This window comes from Quercus robur, chromosome 4, assembly GCF_932294415.1.
Source record: "Quercus robur chromosome 4, dhQueRobu3.1, whole genome shotgun sequence".
In the NCBI taxonomy this organism is placed as follows: Eukaryota; Viridiplantae; Streptophyta; class Magnoliopsida; order Fagales; family Fagaceae; genus Quercus; species Quercus robur.
The window spans coordinates 41,538,982-41,553,361 of NC_065537.1; positions in this window are offsets into that span (position 1 = coordinate 41,538,982).

Here is a 14,380-nt window from a genome sequence, read left to right on the forward strand (position 1 = left end):
AAGTGTCCATGCGCACCAACATCACGAAGATGTGTCTCACAAGCGGTCAATCCAAACAAGCACAAAAGGGATGGAGGAAACCACACAAGCAAGTGGACTCAAAGACTAACAAGCACATGCCCACGAAGGGCACAAAGCATGGCAAATCTTAGGTCTAGACAGTCAAACATGGATATAAAGCATAGAAGCAAGCATACACATGCATAAAGGAAATGATCCAAACCTTTGATATAGGCCTAGGCGTATGGATGTAGGCCTAGACCACAAGATCTAGATCTACACCCTACCTAAAGGGCCAAAACACAAGAAAAAAGGGATAACAAGAGATGAAAAGGCTTTAGAAGCACATGACATAGCAACCAACATGTAGATCTAGACACATAAACATGACACGGAGCACACAAAGATATAGATCTAAGCATAAGCATGCTAAAAGGCACCTAGGCACATGGATCTAAGTGCAAACACAAAATTTAGGCATATCCTAGCCCAAGAAGGCTAGGCCAACATCATCAAAGTAATAAAACATGATAGAAAGTAAGGAGACATGCTAGAAAAGTTATAAAACATGCTAGGAAGAAAGATAAAGCAAAGATATACTATGGAAAGCAAATAGACATGTTATGAAACAAGAAAGGGTGTAGATTGTATCAAAAAAGCTACATCTACACCCTTAGAACCTCAAATCCAAGGTCCTAAGACCAAGGAGAGGAAAAAGAGGGAAAAAAACACCACCTCTTAATTGTTGAGAAAAAAGAGGAATAAAAGTTTTTTTGGATGTGTTTGGGAGATAATTTAGAGAGGAAAAGAGAGAGAATCTGCCCAGAAAAATGCTCCAAATTGCCTAGAATAGTTTTTTTTTTTTTTTTTTTGAAATCTGGGGGTCTAGGGGGTTAAATAGAGGCTTGGCATGCTTCTCGATGTTAGGATTAGTGCCCTAAAATCCTATTGTATGCCACATATGCATCATGTATGATATCATGTATGACATTATGTTTTATGTAATAAACTTGTTTTATTATTATCTAAAATAATGATAGCACGAATGTTTGGACATTATCATATAGTCATTGAGATGCATAGTATGTGATTTATATGATTTAGTCACAGAAGATATAAATCACAAGCTCTTTGTAAACTCAAAATCTTAGTTCGTAGTCGGTGATGAAATTAGGCATTTCATTTGCAAAGAGTATAACATGTCAATTAAGATGATTTGTCTTAATCATGGAAGTGGAGACTTCTAGTTTTTATGTTAATATCTTTTAAGTGTATAAAACATATTGAATTGGACAGCTGTGAGATTTATTATTCTATTAACGATTGTCAAATGAATAATAAATCTCACGACTTCTCATTTACATAAACTCTTAATCCTAAGGGAATAGTGAACCCGATCATGAAATGTAGATTACTTTAATATATCAAGAGTGAGATCTAGACAAACGGTCAAAACCTTAGTATGTTGGGCAACCATACATAATGTTGAAGGAACACATATTCTCAAGATGGAATTCATAGTCTCTTTATTTAGCTATAAAATATTCCATTGAGATAAGTTTAATGAGTTTGATTATTCAGAGTGTTAGACCTAACCACTTTAGTAAAGAATTACTAAAGTTTATATTTTATGAAATTAGATTTCATAAAATATATATTCAAGATGTAATAATCTTCAAAGTGACAGTTACACATTATGACTTTGTATTACTGCGAATATTTTCATGAAGGGGTTAAATGTTTAATAAAGTCTTGGGATATAATTTATTAATAAGGCCTAGAGTGCAATTATATTTATATAGTGGTATTAAATATAATTAATGGTAACTTTGGGCTTGTCAAGAGTTGGTAGATAAGTCTAAAGCCTATTGGAGCTAGAGCTTTATTTGTCCCTTTTGATCCCACTCCAAGCCACACACTAAAGCCCAATTGGGCTGGCCCAAAAGGCTAACCTAATTAGATAATCAGTTATTTATTTAATAAGAGTTATTAAATAAAGTAACTGCCTAAATGCAGAGATATATGTATGATTAAAAGGAGAAAATATTTCAAAGTTTTTCTTAAGAGAAAAAAACTTGGTTATTCCCTTGAACAAATACATATAGAACTGATTGAGAGACCACACATCTTGGGCACATTGTGGAATAGAAGTGAAGATTGAAAGGCTTCCCAACAAAGTCCAAACTTCATTTGTTTTGAATTTCGCTGCATCAAGGTATGCTTTCTTGTTCTTTGTTTCTAAAATTCAAATATTGCAAGTTATCTCACATGAATGAAGTAGATTCGTCATATTCCACTGCATGTTTTGTATGAGATGCAAAATTGTGTTTTCCATGTGTTTTTCCAACACCTAAGGCTCGGTGCACCTTTAAGGTGTGTCGGGTCGGGCTGGGCCGGTGGCCCTTTAGTGGTTGCTGGGTCAAAATTGCTAACATCAGCAGTGTTGTCCTTTTCCTCTAGGTTTTTAGTTTTGACTTCGATCGCATATTAGAAGGCCTTCCCTAACTCCGATTGAGCTAATCTTGGTGTCCCTAGAAATATCTAGATATCTAGCTTTTAGAACACTGAAGAAATTGGAAATCCAACGGTTGGAACGAAAGTTATGGCCTTAGGAAGCGAGCTGACGTGCCCAACACGATTTTCAAGATATCTCAACCGTTTTAACTCCAATTCTGATCCATTAATAGTCATTGGAAAGGGAATTAAGTAATCTTTGCAATGGCGCTGGTGTCAACCCATTTCGATGGTTGGATCAAAAATAGGGTTTTTGGTGCATTTAGGAGTCAACCTCAGGTCAAACTTAGTCAAAGTTGACAAAAATATCCAAATAGCTTGGGTTTGATGTAGAAACGTAAAAAATGTTGTTTTGAGATTATTTTAACCAATTTTGACTTTCGGTTAATCGAGGGTTGACTAGGGGCATTTTGACCTAAAATGGCACTTTGGGTGCTTCGATGCCCGAACGGCTTGCACCACGTCAATGTAGATGTTTCCGCAACCCCATGGAAGAAAGTTAGTATTTTTGGAATTTTCGGGGTTCAGCACGCAAATCAAGGGCAGACCAAATACGGTATCTACATTGGTTTTCCTAAGACTCAAGATATTGAGTGAACCTCTCTCTCCCTCTCCTTATTCTTCCTCTCTACCCCACTGTGAGAGACCGGGACATTTGGGTGCTCTCAATCAAAAGAGAAAGGTATCGACACCTCTCTTTATGGGGATTATGTGGAGTCGCCACTTTTTTTTTTTAATATTACAAAAAATAAGAAAAATTACAATATATAATTCACATATCTGAAATGCCTCAAGTTTCGTTAATCGAACATATGAATACAATTTGGTAGATATCGTTATAGGGCTTTGGTCCTAAATACAATCTATGTAAAAAAATTACAAAACTTTGGTCCTAGATACAATCTACCAAAACAAGAATAAGACAAGACACTATTCTACGAACCAAGACCTATGGTTCGGGGGCTAGGATACATAATGGGAAGGTGTTAGGCACCCATTCTACTTGAGCAAAGCCCGATCTTCTAGACCCTAAATGATCATTAAGTACCCTTGACCAATGGTATGCAACAGATTATGAAATGCAACATGTCAGGTAAACTTTCTTAGATCAATGGCTAAATGTTATTTAGAGACCTCAAATCTGATGGAAATGATCAAATCTAATTTTTAATTTGGAAAATAAGGTTCTAGGGTAAAAACATAGATCTGATATTATATATATTTTTTTAAAAGGAAAGAGTTTTGATGACAAGATAGGAAGTTGTTGGAATTTTGATGAAAAAATTTAGATAGGATTTTAGGTACAAAAGAGGGTGAGTTTTCAATAATAAAAAATCAGATCTAGTTTTTAATCATGTAAAGGAATGATTTTTGAAGAAAGAATTTCAGATCTGATTTTTAATTATGAAAAAGAAAGATTTTTGAAGAAAGAATTTCAGATATGATTTTTCATTATGAAAAAGAATGGGGTGTGAAGAAAGAATTTCAGATATGATTTTTAACTATGAAAAAGAATGGGCTTTGAAGAAAGAATTTGAGATCTGATTTTTAACTATGAAAAAGAATGGGTTTTGAAGAAAGAATTTTAGATCTGATTTTTAACCATGAAAAATAATGGGTTTTGAAGAAAATATTTCAGATCTGATTTTTAATTATGAAAAAGAATGGGTTTTTGAAGAAAGAATTTCAGATCTGAAATTGAATAACAAAGAACCATAGATCTAAAACTATATAATGAACATCCTAAATATATATGATCAAACATGTGAATCAAACAATCCCTGAATTTTAATCATGAAACAAATACTAAAGATAAAAATCATACCAGAGATTAATGTTCACATGTTAACATGGAAAGCATAATTAGATGCACATGCTAATAAAAGAATCAACATTCAAACATTCAATTTAGTAAGGAATTAAAATTGATACTTGCATCAATTACACGAAAAAATTCTACTGGGGAATTGCTTTAGAGTCAAAGAGAGTAAATCTCTGTGAGTCTTGAAGAATTATCACTTAATAGGAAAGAAAATCTTAAAGTTAGACTTCCAGAGTTTCTTTAATGTTAAGGAGCCAAGGGGTGCTTAATTCTTGGTTTTCTCTTGTATTTATAAAGGTGTATCTGCTTAAAAAATAAGGTAGGGTTACTTAAAAAATCAGCATATATGAATTAGGTCAGGTTTTATCCCTAAAAATCGAATTTGATGGGTCTAGACCTGAACCAAACGTATCTTGGCCCAATTTGAAATTTATGTCAATCGGCATTATGGAAGTGCCGATTGGCACTCCACAAGTGCTAATTGGCACTCCTCAGTGCTTCGCCCAGTTTCATCTTCTTGTGCATTTTGGACTCTTTTTTGGGCATTTTTCTGAGCTAGGAATCGTACTTGGATGTATTTTGGACTTTTTTTCTCAATAAAATCCATCTTAACTTGATAATTAAATCCTTAAAAATAATAAGTATCTGAAAGATAATTACTCTAAAAGCCTAATTATCAACAATTCCCATATTATCAGATTATCCATTTTATTCCTACACAACCAAACTTATTTTTAATCAAAATAAAAAACCAATCACATAAATTTATTTAATTAATTTTAATTATCAACTAATCAAAATTAATTTCAATTAATCACACGTGATCAGTTTCGCTCAACTAAATGCATGTAGACCATGAAAACTTGATCTTGTGATATCTTTCAATTTGACGGTCCGATTTGGGAACCGGGCATATCGTCACGATCGTTAGAATCTCCAGATCATTTTTATGTTATGTGATAAATGATTTAATGCATAAAATGCAATTATGATTTTTGAGTATTTAGAATGATTATTTTGGTCATCTTTCAAGGTTAAATTATGAGTGCAAAATTAAGTGTCTACAGCCACTCTTATGACCTCCACCAAAAGCCTCCTCCTCTGCCATGTGGATCTTGCATGCAAGTATTATCTTATCCATAAACTTGTTTTTCATTTTGCCATAATGTTAATTTAATATTAGAGAATGCTCGTTGATTTTTTAAATTCCTTGAATATGCTTGAATGCTCTTGATATGTGCTCTTTGCATGTTATTGGTTGTTTATCACATGTTCATGTATAGAACAAGCTTTCCTCTTAAATTCATATCCAAAATGTAAAAAATATGTTAATTTCATAATTCTCTCAAATGCTTGAATCTAGGATATCACCATTCACACACATTCGCAAGTGCCCATGACGAGTGGTTTCCTCATGGGATGTACAACTCGGCTTCGAGTGGACCAAGCATAGGGTGAAAATTGAGTCGCCACCTAAATTACATCTAGGAACCATATGTATAGCACCCTTATATGAATGACTAATCTTACCAAAGCACATATCCAGAGTTTAGGTATGAGGATGGGAAGGTGTTAGACACCAAACCCCACCCGACCTATAGGTCGGCTTCCACTCATTGTGTTCCAAATCCTAATCCCATCAAAGAGTCTTTTAATAGATTATTCTACACACACACACACACACACACACACACATAACCTATTCTAACATGCATCTAACACATAACATGGCATCTCAATCACATTCATGGCACAAAGTCCCATCATTCATCTAGCACGGCATATACCTAAGGGCAGGAAGCATATCACAAGGCGATAGCATCAATAAAGCATTTAAGCAAGCATATCCAAACATTTAAACATAGCATCATGGCATCAATCAAGCATATTCATCAATCATACCATGCTTATCATCCAAATCAAATGCATGTTCATGTAATTATGCATGACTTACCTCACTACATCACAGCACCTATGCATCAATGCATGTTCATGTTCATGTGCATGTTCATATTGTTCATTAAAGCATGTAAACCCTAATCATTAATTTAACAATTAAACATGTAATCATGTTATTCTACGAACTTTGGACCTAAACATGTGAGAATTAAACTAATAAAAGCTAAATATGTGATTGAAACAAAGCAGAATAACAAAATAAAGAAAAACTCTAATTCTGAGTTTCTAGGTACGAGCATGTATGTGCATACAGTTCTAAATAAGCAGCAAAATAGCAATTCAAACACAACTTAACATACTTCTAATATGAAAGCTATAAACCTAAACCAAAACCAACAAACAAAGATATTAAAATAAAAAACACAAATAGACAAACAAAACAAACAAGAGTGAAAGATATAAGGTTAGACCCTTACCTCAAACATAGGAACTCCTTTGAGCTTTAATTTGATCATTTCCCCCAGTCAATTTAACCAAAATAAAATCAGAAGGTTAATAAGCTTAAAACTCAAAGGTCAAGACTAGAATAGGTCCCAACCAAGTCAACTTTAACTTGAGGATGTTTTAAAATAAAAACTCCCTCTTGATTCACCATTTTTTAGTGAATTTAGCGTGTTCTGGGAAAAGAGTCTTTGGGGCCTTTTATAGTGATCATAGAGGGGTGTAGGATGGCTCCCAACTGATGTGGGATTCACTCTACACAATTTTTCATTAAAGCTTTCCATATAGATGTTTTTGGAGACCCCATGCATGTGTGCATACATGAGGTATGTGTATGAATGCTTGATGTATGTGTGTGCATACTTACAGCACACGTGCACATAATTGCAGCATGCGCACGCTATTGACGCCTCATGATTGCTTGACCACCCATCATGGGGATGCTCGCGTGCTTCTATGGAGGAATGTTGTACCTCATGTGTATGACTTGAATATGAGTCGATTTTAAGGAAATTACCAAGGGTAAGTGAAGTCGCCACCAATCATTGGGTTTTTCTAAGGTGTGATTGGTCACCTAACTCTGTTTGATTTTATTACTGATCCTAAGCTAAGAAAAATGTCGTTTTTCCTAATCTAATGTGGATGGGAAAAAAAATTCTTGATTCTTGAGTTCAAAAGTCTGGTTACGTGTAGGGAAGGTGGTAGGAACCCCACAATGCCTATTCGTAGACAATCCTTTATGAAAGCTCGAAAATGTGTTAAAAACACAAGAGCTGTTTAGACCCCCAAATTAAAGTTACGGCTTGATAGATTTATCACTAACTTAATTCTAAGTGCGGAATAGTGTAAATGCGAGCGGATAAACAAACAGGCTACTCTAATCCATAATTAAGACAACATAGTAGTAAAAAGGAATGTAAAAGAGTAGGGAAAAAAGATGTAAACACAAGATAACATGTCGATGTGTTATCGAAGAGGAAACCGAAGAACTCGGCGAAAAACCTCTCTGCCACCCTTCAAGCGGTAATCGATCCACTAGACAATCAGTTGGGATACATGGGTTAGCAAAAGACCCTCCAAGCCTAATCTACCCGATGTACCCAAGCCCTCCAAGCTCCTACTCAAACAAGGCTTCTCGGAACCGTGTCTTGTCTAGCTCTTCGGATCTCGCAACAAGCACCATGTTGCATCTGCCATCCTTGGCTTCTTCCAATGCTTCCTAGCAGCACCAAAACCTCACTTGACACTTTGAAAGGGCGTGGTAAGTGTTTGGGCTATCAACCTCTCAATGGTATGGAAATGGAGAGGTAGGAGTTGAGGAAAATCCACAAGCAATTATGTAGAGGATTGTGGGTATAACAATCTCTAACTCTCAAGGTGTTTGGCTAGGGTTTTCTCTCAGAAGCACTCCTCAACATTTGTGGGCAATGTGAGTATAAATAGTGTAGGCACAGAAAGTGTGTATCAGAATTGACAGTCTGGCAAAACAGAATGTCTCGCGGGTGTCTTGTGGGAAGGCCTTACCCGCAAGATACTCGCGAGACATAGCTGTCTCCATCCTGTCCTGACTCTTCACATTCCAGCATGTCCAAGTCACATGGGTCACTTCGTGGGATGCTTAGTTGCGAGATACCCGCGAAAACTCTTTAGTCTTCAATTGCTTGAGTCTTCACACACTCTCTCTCTATCACACAACCCTTACAATCAAATTCCACAATAAATACAGGGTACAAAAGATTGAATAAAATTACAATCAAATTTGGCACGGAATTAAAGCCAACAAAACACATAGTTGTAAATTACAACTTTACACTTTATTTTGGTAAAATCACAATTTAAGGACATTGGCAATTGAAAACGAGCTATTGGCATTAACTGTCGGGGCTTTAGGAGAATTGGGCTTTAAGGTTTGGATTCGGGAAGGGTGTGGTCTCAATCGACACTTCCCAATTGTGTTTGGAATTGTTGCCAAATTTTAGTGGCGAAAATCTAACAACATTTCGCCTTATTTTTGGGGCGGAAATCCGACAACGCTTCGCCTTAGGTGCGTCAAAGCACACAAAATACTATTCTCACCAAGCTTTTGCCATAAGAATATGGGAATGGAGGGTGCCCAATTTTCACGGGGAAAATTCGGTAGAGTTTATCGTTTGGTACGCTATGGTGCATTGGCAGGGTTTCAAGCCTATGTATACGGCGTGTGCCAACATGCTCGTGCTAGGACGAGTCGGAGCCCCTCAAAGCATTAAGCACGTTGATACGTGTCACATACATGGGAAACCGATGTCACTTGGTGACATGGATTGGGATGGTCACATCGCGGTGATTATGCACACAGTATGACATGAATATGCACCTACAACAATTGGCTTGAGCACATACTCATGTCACAAGGTCCAGAGCACTCATGGCTAGGGAGGGTCCCTGACGTAGCCACGAGGGTCCATCATACAAAGTGCACAATCACCCACACACTCGCAAGCATATATATATATATATATACACACACATACATCATGCACAATGGCTATCACACAGAGCATGGAAAGTAATACAGTCATTGCTAATGTTCCAAGGGTATAGCCCAGCAAGATTCAGGAAATGTAAAACATACATTGCTATACCCAGGGAACGCGGCCCAAGCAAAGAGCAGGAAAAGTAAAGGGTACAAAGAGAGGGGGAACCCTAATACATTCTCTATAGAAGAGGCTAAGAGAGAAGGAAAGAGAAAACCACTTGGGAGGGGCTAGGCCTCCTAATCTACTGAACATTGCCCTTTGTGGGCTTGCGTCTTCTTGCTTGCATCCTTGCCCTTCTTGCTTGCGCCTAGGAGGTCGTACCCTTGCTCCAAGTGTCCATGTTCCATGCGTGTACATGCAATGACAAAAGAAACAAGCCACCAGACAAGCAAAGAAACAAATAAAAGGAAAGCAAGCTGAAATACAAGCCAGCAAAAGACGCCAAACAGGGGCAAACAAGCATGTTATCAAACAAAAGATGGTGTCCTAGGTGGAAAAATGTAGGTTTGGATTGAGTGTTTATAGTTCCATTGGATTGGAGTATGGACGACACACAGACTCATGCATGAACATGTAGGCAAGTGTGTAAAGGATGCAAAGAAGCAAAGAAAACCAATGAGTGGCACAAAGCAAGCAAGGCAAGCATATCAACATCACACGGAATGGAGAAAGATGTATGTGTCAAGCAAACCAATACCATGGAGGTGTATCCCACAAGTGGTCGCGTCTAACTATCCATAAGAGGGACAGATGCAACCACACAAGTAAGTGGCCTTAAAGACAAGCACAAACCCACAGAAGGCACAAATCATGGCAAGGCCTAGATCTTGATAGGCAAACAAGGATATAAAGCATAGAAGCAAGCAGGCAAGCATAGACATGCATAAAGAAAATGATCCAAACCCTTTTATATAGGCCTAAGTGTATAGATGTAGGCCTAGACCACAAAATCTAGATCTACACTCTACCAAAAGGGCCAAAACACAAGAAAAAGGAGATAACAAGAGATAGAACGGCTTTAGAAGCAACTTATAAAGCAAGATAAAGCAAAGGGTGTAGATTGTAGCTAAAAAGCTACATCTACACCCCTTGAACCTCAAATCCAAGGTCCTAAGACTAAAGAAAGGAAAAAGAGTGCAAGTACAATACTTCTTGATTGTTGAGAAAAGAGAGCAATCAAAGGTTTTTTGATGTGTTTGGGAGAGAATTTAGAGAGGAAAATAGAGATAATCTGCCTAGAAAAATTTCCAGAAATGCCCAATTTTATTTTTTTATCTGAGGGGGGTTTGGGGGTATTTATAATGAAAAAGTGACTCTTCAGCTCCGGCGACCACTTAGTGGCTGCTGGCTAAGCTCCGGCGACCACTTAGTGGCCGCCGACTTGGAATAGCCTAATGAAGGCCTTCCTAGGCTTGGATTGGATTGATCTTGGTGTCCATGGAAAGGTTTGGATGTTATGTTTCTGTAAATCTAAAGAACTTTGAAATCCAATAGTCAGATTAAAAGTTATGGCCTTGGGAAGTGAATTGACTTTGCACGATTTTCAAGATATCTGGACCATTTTGACTCCGATTTCCACTAATGAATAGTTGTTGGAATGGGAATACGATTCTCTTCGTAATGAAGCTAGTTTCAACCCATTCCAATGGTCGGATCAAAATTAGGGATTTTGGGGCCCTCGAGAGTTAACTCCAAGTCAAATTTGGTCAAATCATGAGAACTGTTGTTTTGGAGTGGTTTTGACCAATTTTGACCTTCGAAGAACCCTGGGTTGACCAAGGGCATTTTGATCAATTTGACCTAAAAAGACACTTTGAGTGGTTCAATGCCCGAACGGGTTGCACCACATTAATCTAGATGTTTCCGCAGCCCCTTAGAGAAAAGTTAATATTTTTGAGATTTTCGAGGTTCGGCATGCATATCGAGGGAAAACAAAAATACAGTATCTACAGCTGCCCCTTCTTTATCTAACATCTCGATGGTATGGAGATGTGTTGGATAAAGAACATGATTCTGCATTTTGTTGCCCCAAAATTGCGTGCGGAAATTGCACTGTTCATGGGTCGAGATTGGACTTACCTAACAAGGATAAGTTGCTGCAGCTGGTTCGGAAAAAGTTCTTCTGGCTTAGTCCTTGATGCTAGGAAAAAACTCTATTTTTTTCATTCTTTTTTGGTTAATGGTCAACCAGTCAACGTTTACCCAGCCAACGCTAACTGACAGCCATTTATGGCACGCCGGGCAGACCTGGCGACCATTAAAGGTACGCCAAGCTGCCTAGGCTGTACGGTAGATGGGCCCCAAAGCCCCATTTTGACCATTCTGACCTCATTTCTCTGAATTCTCACTTATAAAAAGGTTTTTGGAGCAAGTCGCGGTCTAGTGGGTCCAGCTTTCAACTTTAGTTCACAGCTTCAGTCTTCTGTTTTGCCCTTGAGGTCAGTGTCCATTTTTCTGGCAAATATGTTAGTAGCAATGCAACTAGGAAAGCATGCTAGAACTGATTTTATTTTTAGTATTTTTTCATATATGTTTTTTATTTTATTTTATTTATGCCATGATGATGTTGGAGAAAATATATGTTCACATGTTTAAGTAGCATAGGAGAAGTTGCATATGTTGGATGCTATGATAACACATAAAACACTATGAAAACTAAGAGAAAAGCTAGGTAGATATGAGAAACTATGCATGATAAATGGGAAAATTCTAGGAGATTGAAAACGTAAGACCAATGCAATTTTGAGAGAGGGTATTTTTTGGAAAACATAGGATTACATGGTCGTTGCCAAATCTGAATCCCTATGAGACTAAACGGTCGCTGTCAAATTTGAATCTCGTAGAAGGCATAGGATTAGATGGTCGCTGCCAAATTTGAATTCCAATGAGAGTAAATGGTCACTACCGAATTTGAATCTTGAAGAAGGAATAGGATTAAACGGTCACTGTTGAATCTGAATCTTGATGAAACTAAACAGTCGCTGCCAAATTTGAATCTCATAGAAGGCATAGGATTAAATGGTCACTACCAAATTTGAATCTCAAAGAAGGCATAGGATTAAACAGTCACTGCCAAATCTAAATCCCGGTGAGACTAAACAATCGCTACTGAATCTGAATCTCGAAGAAGGCATAGGATTAAATGGTCTTTACTAAATCTGAATCCCAGTGAGACTAAACGGTCATTGCCAAATTTGAATCTCGAAGAAGGCATAGGATAAAATGGTCATTGCCGAATCTAAATCCCGATGAGACTAAACGGTCGTTGCCAAATCTAAATCTTGAAGAAGGTATAGGATTAAATGGTCGTCATCGAATTTGAATCCCGATGAGACTAAACGGTCACTGCCAAATCTAAATCTTGAAGAAGGCATAGGATTAAATGGTTGTTGTCGAATTTAAATCCGGGTGAGACTAAACGGTCGCTGCCGAATCTGAATCTTGAAGAAGGCATAGGATTAAACGGTCACTGCCAAATCTGAATCCCAGTGAAGGCATACGATTAAATGGTCGTTGCCGAATCTAAGATAGCTATTTTGAAAACCTTGATATTTTTAGAAAACATGACATTTTGGTATGAACATGTGTGATGTGTGTTAGGTAGCAAGGTTAGACATACTTACCTGTTTATTTGCATTGCCATATGTTTTGGGCTTACTAATTAAATATGGATTTGTTTTTGCAGATTATGTCTTGGCTAGTGAGATATAGTGGAAATCGCGGGAAGGCTCCCGCCATTGTTCCATCCTGAGTAGACTCGTCTAGTTGTGATGAAGACATTATTTCAGTTAGTGAGCAGGTTGCACAGACCCTTCAGAGGAACTTTGATCGAAGGGGTGATGACACCGCACCCCCTAGGGGCATACATATAGCACATTACACTAGGAGCTGATGTACAGTAGAGACAGTCAGTGCCTCATCTTAGTCCTGCACTGGTTCAGGAGGAGGTTCTTCACAGTTCCCTCAGATCGAGGAGGGAGGAGGCCCAGGGGTTGACAAGCTCATGTTTGATGTGGATGCTAACTTAGAGGTTGATGACACAGTTGGGCAGGGCCCTGGTGCTCCTAGGCGCAGGAGTCATAGATTGAGATTCCTACCTTGCCAGGCCGGATTGGAGGCCTATACTGGAGAGATTGATGACTGCAATGAAGACACCCATCTACAACATGAGTTGAAAACGCATTTTTCCGCTCAGACGTAAAAGGGTCAGGTACGCTCTCCTTTTCCTTTCCATTTGGTAGTTCGGTATATATATATATATATATATATATGATGTGTGCTGACAAACAACTCTTCTTTGATCTTAAGCATAGGGTGCTAATAGGGTTCGCAGCTAAGGGGCATGGTCTTTGTTTTCCCTCATCTTGTTTCATGCCTCTATTGATGTGCGTTGCCGCGCCTTCCTAATGGAGCAGGGATTTAAGGCCTTTCTTCATATTCCGCCTTGTTCCATGAGGCATGGGCTAGTTGAGGCTTTGGTGTAGTGGTTTTGTGTTGAGAAGGGCAATTTTTACTTAAGTTGTGGGGAGTATGCAGTCCTTCCCCTTGATTGGACGGCCATCTTTGACCTTAGATTTGGAGGGGAGCCAGTTTCAACTGAGTTTTTGAGCTTTGCGGTGGCGAGAGAGCTTTTAGGCATTTCATACCCCCTTACTAGGACGACCAAAGGGTACTTTGGGCCTATTGATGAGCCCCAAATTTGTTTGTGGTGACTGAAGGAGAACATACCTTGGAAAACCGAGCCAAACAACATCGCTCTCAAGCAGTTCTTCTTCTACTTCATCGATAGTTGCCTGCTGGGCAATAACCGGTTAGTGCTAACTCATAGGTTGCTGGCGGCCATGAGAGTAGTGTCCGTTATAGGGGCCTATGATTAGGGGTCCCTTTCCTACAGATTTTTCATTGCCTATTTGAGGCAGGCGTCACGCCAAGACTTCAGGAGCCTTGAGGGTTGTTGGCAGATTCTAAATTGGTGGGCATATGAGTACATTCTGGCCATGTGACCGCAGTATGCTGGCATTTCCATGACTATATATCCTAGGTCATATGCTTGGTTCCTTTGCGATATTTCCAGAGTTGTTCAGACTTAGCGAACTACTATCAACGCCGCACTTGATTGCATCAC